Genomic DNA, 11,341 nt, shown 5'->3' with positions numbered 1-11,341 from the left:
AGATACAGGTTGGCAGGGATGGACAGACAGTGTGTCCTCCGCTGAGAATTAATTCAAAAAACAGTCAAGGAGCAGGAGGGATGAATAACACTCATCTTATTTCTTCTGAGCCAGAGTTTGGCTTATAAAAGCAATAAAAGTCAGTTCACAGGTTTGGGACACCTATTCCGGACTGACAAGTTGCCATTAATGGCTGAGGGTTAAAGAAGAACATTAATGTCATTATATGATAATGAATGGGGAATTATAAGCACATGATTTGTCAGGTTGTGTTTGGAAATGGATAGAAATTTCAGGAAGTGTGCCTAGTCGGATTCCCTCCAGGCACGGGTAATAGGCAGATGTGCTGGATATGATGTCAGCAGAGACTGCATTAGACTGCTGAGGAGGCCAGTGACTGACATAAGGAAGACAGTTTTGAGACACACATCCCATAAGCTGGCGAAAAAAAACAAAAGCAGGAATCCCCACCCGCTCCACTAACTGTTTTCTACTTCCGTCTGTGACTTTGACCTTATGCGCACACACTAATACTCACAGTTTCTCTCATGCGACACTGATTCTTCTAATGCAGGCCAATAAAAATGCAAGTTTACCTTAGATTTCAAAGAACTGCCTTCTCAGTCCAGTTTTAAGAAATATTGACTTTTCCAGCAGTCGGTACCAGTCAAGTGAGTTCATTATTGACTTCTTAAGGAAAAAGCAACTGAAGCCTCTGCCTTTTTTCTGACATGGCTGGACTGATTTTGACTGATCTTTAATCTTGCAGTGAGAAAATTAATTGAACAGCAATGGGACAGATTTTGCATGCTAGGGGTAGCTTTATCCAGAGTAATGCTGGGAAATTGGAATGTGACTCATCTGTTTTAAATCGCTCACTGACTTCAAAGGTGCATCAGTATACAGTTAAGGTTTGAAGGTAGAGAAAGAGTGACATTATCATAGAGAGAGGATCGGGCAAAATGAGAGAGAGAGAGAGAGAGAGAGAGAGAGAGAGAGAGAGAGAGAGAGAGAATAGCGAAAGCCTTCAAAAATGATCTACAAAATATTTATTCTCATTTTAAAGTCAGATTGTATTCTAAATCTGATTTGCTGCTCAAGAAACATTTCTCAGCATTATCAATGTAGAAAACTGTTGTGCTGCTTAGAAGAATTAGTACTTTTTTTCAGGATTCATTGATCAAGAACAGCATTTACATAAAATACATCTTTGTGACATTACAAAAGTCTTTACTGTCAAATTCTGAATAAAAGTATTGATTTCTTTCAATAAATAAATAAAATAAAATCTTAGTGACCTCAAACTTATAATGAAATATTTATGCAAGATATAGGTTAAGCAAGCAGGCTAATGCAAATAATGGTATGCTAAGTTTGTACGCTGAATGTATAGCTTGCAAAATGCATGGTAACTAAAAAACAAAACAAATAAATAAATACAATTTCCAACAACATAAATGGCAAAAGGACTGCATTTATATAGCGCTTTCAACAGACCACATGGCCATCCAAAGCACTTTACAATTTGCCTAACATTCACACACCGACTGCAGTGTCAGCCATTCAAGGCACCATCCAGCTCATCAGGAGGAGCTGGGGTGTCTTGCTCAAGGACACCTCGATACTTGATCAGGTGAGGCCGGGGATTGAACCACCAACTTTCCGGTTTGTAGACAACCTACATGAACCACTGAGCCACTGCCGCACAAATGAAAAGGTTTGTATGACTTCTAGTCAGGCACTGAATAGAGTACAAATCAAAAAAAGTTATTTTACAGCAAATAGGATCACTTTGGGGTCCTAGCCGTTGAGTGTACATGGTTGCACAATTGTTATTAAGATCCACTATGGTTTGTAACACCACTACAAATTGCTGTCCCCTCAAATGGTGCACTACACGAGGGTACAGGAGGCGATATCAGATACAACCCATTACACTGGTCCCTCCCCAGATATGGTTAGGGTCCATGATGTTGGGTTTCAGTCCACCTTGTCAAGTCTGATTTGAGTCCCAGTCCTTAACCAGCTGACATTTATTAATGTCTTAATATCATGTTGTTACTAAATTATTATCTTTCCTGTTCCACGTCGTGTACTCGACTGTACTCTTCTTGAAAAACAAAAAAGGAAAATCAAACCAAAATCAAAATCCAATACAAATTTACCTTAATGCGTGACCAGTCTGAGTTAATTCATAGTAGCACTCATTTCTGGACTTAATTCCGAGTCCAACGTTGAAAACCCCAACTCTATTCTTCAGTGTAAGTTTATGGTAATTTTCACCCTTTTTATCATCTACATGGTCAACACTGTGAGTCTGAACACCTGTAAAATATATAATTGTACATTTCTGGTCTCAGGCAAACAGTATGCACTGAGACCAATTTGTGTTTGTGGATTTTAATAATTTAGTTTACAGATCTAAGTGGCTAGCTCACCACACAACAAACTCATCCATTTTCTCTTTTTGGCATGCACACACACATCAACACTAAATATGGTTATTAAAATTCACCTACATGATGCACCCCTACATGGTGCAATTGGGATTATTTGGGGTTACCAAGAGTGTCATGTAGAAAATAGCACATTTGTTAAAACCAAAAGCATTATGGATTTCATTCTCAAACTGTGCAGCAGCGGAGAGAATGCATCTGGCACTCGACAAATGTAGCAAGTGGCACATCGTCGCATTAAGTTACCATTTGGAATGTGTGATATGCATGCATGTCTTATAAGCAAGAATTCAGGAGAATAAATAAACCACTGAAACAGGCTACAAACCCACAAATGTGTGGGAAACCAAGGCCGATTTGAAATAATTCAACCTTAATGCTAGTGCATATCAAACATTAAAAAGGCTGGAATCTTACTCAGAAGCTCAACACAAAGATGGCATGTAAGGCAAGGGCCTGTTAATGTGGGGCTGTAACCCAAACAAACAATTCAGACACGTTTCCTGCTGCGAGAGGGGGAAGGTAGCTGTTTGTGCAAAGTGCTTAAAGAGGGATCTCAATGAAAAGGTTAACACTGGATCCGCAGACAGCTTGGGAGAAGTTCCCCTGCGCTGGTCTTTCTCTCTTTTTTTTAGAACCGTTAAGATGAAAGGAAGTTGTTTCTAAATCAGTAAAGAAAAGGGCAAAGAGAAACTAGACGGGTTGAAGGTACTTGTTTTTTTGTGAAACAGAGGTATGCTGCTTCCTTGGGAAATTCCTGATGTACAGAGAGGGGCCAGAGGCATTATTATTCCAGAACTTATCCTGCAGCAGATGTCTTGCTTTTTTTAGGTCCTGGAGGAGTGGCGTCTGACCCATGCTAACCCCTTGTCTAATGAAGGAATGACTTTGGTTGGAAGTAGTTGAAAGTAAACTGCAGTGTGTGAAAACTCTGACTCAAAAATGAACATGAGAAATTAATCTTGTGGATTATGTTCAGATTCTCAACAGCATAAACACAGTAGCAGGAGACACTGAGCTTCTGAGCCTATGAGGCTTTGTCAGAAATTCAATGTCTCCACAGTTTTTATGCTGACATTTCTTGTCCGGATCTATCAAATCGCCATTAAAATACCTAAATTTACTCAGAACACATTTAAACTATAATAAATTGAATAAATCTCTAACACTAATTGAATGTCACAAAAAAGTATTGATTTATTTATTTTTTTAAATTACGTAACCTTGAAAAATATATGTAAAAAAAAAAAAAAAAAAAAGATTAATATGTGGACTTATACTAAGATGTAAGTAAGTATACTTTTGACTTGAAGATCATTTTTAGAGTCATTATCTTAACAAAACCATATGAAACCAACACGGATATAAATATTTCTGAGAACCTTGCACACACACACGCACACACACACACACACACACACACACACACACACACACACACACACACACACATATATATGTATATATTTTATTATTCATAGTAACATATGTTTAATGTATGTATAACTATTATTATTACTATTATTATTATTTTATTATTATTATTTAATTTTTTTTACCATGGACCGTTCTCTTATTTCTCACTGACCCTGAAATAGAAGCATATTTGAATCCTCAAACATATAAAATCCACCACGCATCTCAGGAGATGATTTGGCCTTCATCTCAGAACAAACAATCCCTTCAATTTGCATTGTACTGAGCCGTGTCCATTTTGAATAAACTGCCGCACATTTATGGATGTTATACTGAAAGATGAAGCTTGTTTGCAGTTCTTAATATGATTTCAGATAAACATTATACGAATACGAAGACAAATTAAATCATGAATATTTACTTTTGCTAATGTTTTTTTCTCCATCAACGCTGTTAATGGATATACAAACATCTGTAGAAATGAGAAAACTCTGCATTAGTCAGTGTGTTGCATTGCTTCGCAATACACTACATGAAAATTTACAACCAGATGGTAGTTAGCAGCTAATGCGCCCAGTAATCAAATAAAACAATCCAATACTCATTTATGAAGACTTAAAAACAAATAGAGTTATTCAATTGTTTTTCAAACTGCAATTTGTTGGATTGAAATGAAACAGTTAGTTTGGCTGGAGATTAGATCCATTTTCCATGTAAGTGTGCGTATCCTCAACATTTAATAACAAATAAAGCATTACATATGCATTTGCCTGAAAAATGATGGCATTAATGGCCATCTGGCTCTGTATGTATCAATCTCAAACTTGGCTTTCAAACCCACCTTAATTGCTGAATATGTGCAACCAAATGGCTGAGAATTATATTGATATGTAGCGCAGATACAAGCACCGAAAAGGTGGGGGGTGATGGGAACATGCCAGTTTACAAATGCAGCAAGACCTGATGAATACATACATCACAGTATAAGGATTGCTAGTGTAAAAATGAATCTCACATCGGCCTTCAAATTATTCATCTGGATATTATGAGAACGTATTGCGCCGTTACTCAAATGTCAAATGTAGGCAGGCGCGCTGTACGTCAATGTATGCATGTGCCAGTGTGTCTTAATATCTACTGGTCTTTGCATATGACACCCCAACATAAAATAGTAACGAGAGTCATTTGATTCATCATGTTCACCTACCAGGACAGACGAACGCTAGACATAAACCACCTTTTAACCATAAAATACCCTACTAAATGGTTTTATACGTTCCTGCAGAGGTCTCACTATCACCAATGATCACCTAATCTGTGCTTGATTTTATGGCCCATACGCAGAGGATTGTGAGCAGACCACAAGAGCATCCTTCCACTGTTTTTCTCCACCCATCTTTCCCTCTCCAACCTGCCTTTGGCACTTTACCAGATTACCTCTGACAGCCTGACTGACACAAGGTTAACATTGGTGATGACAGACAATAGCCTGTATCAGGGACTTAGACACCGCAAGGCTGCTGTTCTGAAGATTTGGTCCTGTGATTTCCCTCCAAACCACAACTGGACCTTTTGAATAGTACATTTTTACCCAAGAGGTCAAGGTTTGACTGGTTAGCAATTACCCTCTAGAGGGAGATACTATAACTGTGCCATCTTTATTCATTATTCCCATTTAAAAGTATATTGTGTATCATGACCAAATAATTTTGTTTTGCTAGCAATATCAACAAATGTACCTGTGGCAATAATTCAAAACATTTGTATTCTGTTGCTTCATTTGATGTTTTATAATTTGTTTATGACTTATTTTTTTTAGAGGGTACTTAAAAGTATGTATTGGACTTACTATATGTTTGCTGCCTTTGATGTCACAGTTCAGTTCACCATCTCTAGATATTTGTGCTAGCACTGCCAGGATGCTACTTTCTTGCTGCTCCAAAATGATTAGTCACATGGCTATTATGGCTCATTTTATCAGCTCAAAATGGTCCAAAAGTGAGTTTCTATAAGCAAAAATGAAAGGAAAATAACACACTGTAATTTAGATGAATGGGAATACAACTGGCTAGCTTACTCCAGGTGTTACACACCTCACAAAAACCCACAATTCTCTCCAGGGCTGCTTTTTAATTAGCTAATTTCCTGACTATGAAGTAGTTGTTTTAATTGACTAGGATCTTTATTGGATAAGAGATAGGGTAATAGGAAGCGTATGGACAGAGAGGGAAATGGAAACTCAAGGGAAGGGAAGGGAAGGGAAGGGCAGAGAGTCTGATTTACTCTGACGTCTCTGGGATATGTGCCACATTGTTTTCTTGTCTAAAATTACCAGGTTTGAAACATAACCTTGGATTGAGGATATTAATGCCCTCTTTTCTGAATACAAATTCAGTTCAGAATTCTGATGACCTTGGACATATTTATGTTTCCTCTCTTATATCATCACTATATTTTGACAAGTAACATTATTTTTGAAGTTACATCCTGTCTATGGTTTTCCTATGACAGTTCAAACAGTTATACGATCCCATGGAAATGCTCAGCAGACAAGCTGAAGCTGTCAGTGCAAACACAAATGGCCACATAAAACAATGATTACCTAAGAAAAAATATTTTGCTTTACAGTAGGGGGTCAACAATGTAAATCTGAAAACTGACAACGATGTCACTTTCAATAAGCAGACTCCGTATAGACCAATTTCAACCCTCATGAGTGATTAAATGATAAAATATGCCCTACATAATTCTTAACCCATCTGTACCACAGATGTGAGCTGACAGCTTTAGACATGCTCACAACGCCATCCTATGTCCTGGGGTTTCATTGGTAATTTTCTAGGAATATGATCAGGCAACTTTCTGTGACACACAAACACAGAAAAAATATATATATACAAAGGATATTACATTTTGGTTTAAGATTTTCCCAAGAAATAAGCCAGAAGTATCCCACTGTCCCCCATTATTATTATTTTATCTGACGTCAAAGCACTTGAACACAACAGTGAATTTGGACTTTTGTCACAACTGGTCAAAGAGGCAAACAGGCAGATTCAAACAAGCAGGTGAGTTTAAGGCAAGTGACGAGAGGCTTCCAACTTAGGAGAATCAAAACTGAAATGATCAATTGAAGCAGAGATAACAGTCTTATCTGAGCTGAAACTTCTAGATAGCGGAGGCTTCCAGGATCGACAGGCTGACAGGTAGGCAAAGGATCTACTTGAGAAACTTGTAAACTTGAGACCAGCCGACGAGTGACTGTGCTGAGTGTGTATTTGAATGGTGTGGTAAGTGGAAATCACTTTAAATCAGGTGATTGTGAACGGGAGGCAGGTGATTCCATATCAACTTTAGTGGGACGTAGGAAATTTCGAGAAGCACATTCGTTTTTGTAGGTGTATATGAATATATATTTTTTAAATGTACTATTTTACCTAAATTATTTACAGTGCATTTACTTGCACATTTTTATTGAAGACAAAAATAATAATTAAATTAAATGGTAAAAATAAATAATTTGCATAAAAGCAAGCAGAATTGTGAGGAAAGAGGCCACAGAAACAACCAGAAACTCCAACTTTGTTACTAAACTACTTAAAAGGTTTGGTATAGATTACTTTAGTACAATATTATTAGTGATATATGTACACTTAAAAGGTAAATGAGTTGCTCCATTTACACAGATGAGGGCCCTTTCTCACTCTAAGAGCCAATTTGTTCAGATGCACTGGGTTTGCCTTCCCATTAGCTTTGAAATGAAGATATTAGTCATCTAAACGCTGCTCTTAACCTGACAGCTCAGAACACTGTTCACATCACAACAATGCCGAATGGAGCTTTTGGAGGCACATAATTGGTGAGATACCAACAGTTCAGCCATAGATACTGAATAGCAGTCTCTGCCAAGCATGGACGTTTCACAGACAGTTATGAATATTTCAATCAGCATAAGGCTTTAATAATGTCATACCCAAAATCATAAGAGAAGATCCGGGGCTGTCATTCAAGAAAAAAGTGAGGATGTTAGGTCTTCTGTTTGGGGAAAGCACCTGTCAATCATGACTGAAGCAGCAGGGAAGCATCTGGCCTACCCAATCAGGAGAGGTCCCAGCACAGCAGGTCCGGGACCAGGAAGAGAAAAGCCATCTGGAAAGAGGCTGGACTCTGAAAGGGCCACGTGTCCTATGGCTGACACACGACAGGTATTCAAAGATTTGACAAGATTTAATAAAATGCATCTAAGCTAAGCCTGTCATTCAGACAAAGAGTCACAGAACACTATAAAGAGTTTAAACCCCAGCGCTCTAATACACAAACCATATTGTTGGCATTAACATCAGTACAGATTGGGTAACAGAGCATCACTGTTAACTAGTTGCAATCATCCTTCAACAGAACATTTTATCACTGTCTTATCTTGCACAGAAGCTGAACTGAAACCACATCAGAATTAACTTGGGGTAATGTAACATAAAATACAAAAAAAGCATTTGTGCTCCTGTAAAATTCATGGTAAAACAATACAGCAGTTGTGCATGCCAGACATTTATCATAAAAATGATGATGACAATGTTTCAGGTATTATGGGATGGTGTATTTGTGCCTGTATTATTTTACAACTTCTTACCATATATTTTGTGATACAATGTTTACACACTGATCTCCTTACACTAGCTTTTGACCTTGAAATGTACTGATAAACACCATAATAACTCGTATAATAAATGTTTTTTTATGTCATAAAAACAGAAAGCTGCATGATTCATCATCATAAATCCATCGCTCATTCAAATCATCCTAATGTAGGTTAATGGTAACAAATATTAGAATACTTATTTATATGAAATGTAATTAAACTTTATTTTGATGTGTCATACCAGGATTTCTAGGAATGCCCGTTTTCCGCCCTAAATTATACAGTTATTTATAGTTGTTTTTTTTTTTTTTTTTTATTGTAAAAAGTGTTTAATGATACGAGGAAACTTACAGTTTACCAATTAACATGCTTCTTGCTGCAGAATTTTTACAGTTATTTTTCAATATAATATAATTTTATTTATTTATTTACTTATTTCGGCAGTGGATTAACCCCATACAAGCCTGAAGTGTGTTTAGAAAGTTAATAGGGTGATTGATTGATTTCATACAGACGTTAAATTCGTTAGGGAGCAACATTATGATTTTTCTTGTAGAAATATGGTTATCAGTGCAAATGGTTATCAGCAGATTAGTGACAAAACTGTTAAATGGTGTAGAAAAAAAAAATAACAGTTCAATCAAAGATTGGAAGAATGGAAATTTGTGTGCTACATTTACCAAATCATCAATATGATTAATAGTGGATTTCACATCATAAAAATAGAGACCCAATTACTGGCGTAAATTAAAACCCAGCATTACTAATAAGCACTGAACATAACTGCATTTACTGCAGTATAGCCAGGCGGGATAGATAAAGTCCCCTTCTATCTCATTAATCTCTCAATAACGTCCACTGCGCATTTTGGCCATTATCACTACGATTATATATAGTGTCTGCCATGAAAAGGAAGAACAGAGCACTCTTGTTGCATCGACCCCATCTCTGAGCTCAAGGAAAGGTTTTCTCTGGTCCTTGTAGGGAGCATAAAACAGATAATTACCAACTCTAAAAATGTCTCTTTTGTGCAGCAGGCTGAAAGGAGAAACCCTCCAAGCTTTGAGAAGATAAAGCCCAAAACAAAAGTAGGCCTGAATGGTCACAGGATTAGCTTTAATAGCGGTAATTACCAGTAGGGAAAGCAGCCGAGGATCTCTGCCTCTCTGGCCATCACACAAGGCTAGAGGTGAGTGATTTTTAGAGGGTCGGAATGCGTGATTCAATACCTTTCCTGGCTATCCGACCAGCTGCCTCACTGCCTGCCCGCCTCCCTTTACATTCATTAGTAAAACACTTGGCGAACCATCCGCCAAGGTACTATTTGCCACTAAAAGCTGCAATCTCCTCTCAGTCGCAATAATGGGTCATGCATAGAAAAGGAGGGGCCTCCAACCCAGTTGCTTCTTGAATTACAATCTAGGGTTAATGGTGATAATGAGAGAAGCCTTTAAATTACAGCGACACGGGCTGGGCCCTTCGCTCGCCTCTGCTACTATAGGGCACTCAAGCCACACAGGGTGTCCAAATGAAATACAATTATCCCTATTGGCATGATAAAGAGAGGAAGCAAGGGTGTTGTTATTTAGAGACAGGAGAGATTGTGTGCAGCTTTAGTCTACAGACACTACAGAGTACTTGGGAGGAAACGTAAAAATGGTGGACTAATAAAAGAGGCCACCACCACTAAATAAGAGTGTTCGAATGTTCTAAAATTAGGCTATACAAATCATGCACTTAGTCAGAAACAATGAACACATTACAGCAATGATTACATGATGTGATCATGTGGATTGCAATGCATTTCTTTACAGTTGATGTGTCATCTGAAGTCTTCGTAAGAGGCTGGATATTGTCAGCAAGAGCAATCAAGGTATAGCTATAGATTACACCGACAAAATGTGATGTAATTATACATGGGAATTGGCACTTTTTCACAAAGAACAGAAAAAGACTTGCAAAACCCAGTGAGCTGAGACTCATTGTGACAGTGATATCTTATTACAGGGACACTGTACACAGGTGGTTCTTGTTCTGAAAGCAAGACAGAGAAGGGGAAATACAGGAGAAATGGTTCAGTGATGCTCCGTCACATCAGTCCTGTGGCATCACTGGTCCTCCACCAATCAGTGCTTCTACAGAAGAAGATTAAGCATAAAATACAGTAATAAAGTACAGGTTTACTTGTATATGCAGTAGTGGTATATAATACATTTTTGGTCATTTAGTCTAGTATGATTCTGAAATGAAAACTGCTAGTCTATTTTAAACTGTTTTCATTATGCAAATAATCTTGTTTAAAAACCTTAATTACTCAACGATGAATGAAACTGCATGACAACAATGAATAATGTCCGCTAAATCAACTAATATAATGTGGAATAATCTGATTATAACCTGTTTTAATGCACAAGGTCATTTGATCAGCTGTGTTACTAATATGCAATTTTACTGATAGTATTTGGTATTTGATGTGCATGGAGGAAATCATATACGCAAAATGCTTTTCCATCTCACATTAAGCCTTTTTCTCACAAGTAAAAAAAAAAAAAACCTCAAAAGTAAAAAAGTAAAGTGTAAAAAGTAAAAACAGTAAAAAAAAAAAAAAAAAAAAATATATATATATATATATATATATATATATATATATATATATATAAAATGATAATAAAAATAATATTAATAATATTATTAATAATAATAATAATAATAATAATAATAATAATGAAAAGTTTTTTTTTTATCTGGTGTTTCTATCCCTCGTTTCTGATGCAACAATTAACCTCACACAGATGCAGGTAATAGACTTTTGTGTAGGAAAACATGAACC

Source organism: Carassius gibelio, chromosome A17, assembly GCF_023724105.1.
Source record: "Carassius gibelio isolate Cgi1373 ecotype wild population from Czech Republic chromosome A17, carGib1.2-hapl.c, whole genome shotgun sequence".
NCBI lineage: Eukaryota > Metazoa > Chordata > Actinopteri > Cypriniformes > Cyprinidae > Carassius > Carassius gibelio.
The sequence above is the reverse complement of the archived record's forward strand: the minus strand, read 5'-3'. Positions refer to the sequence as shown.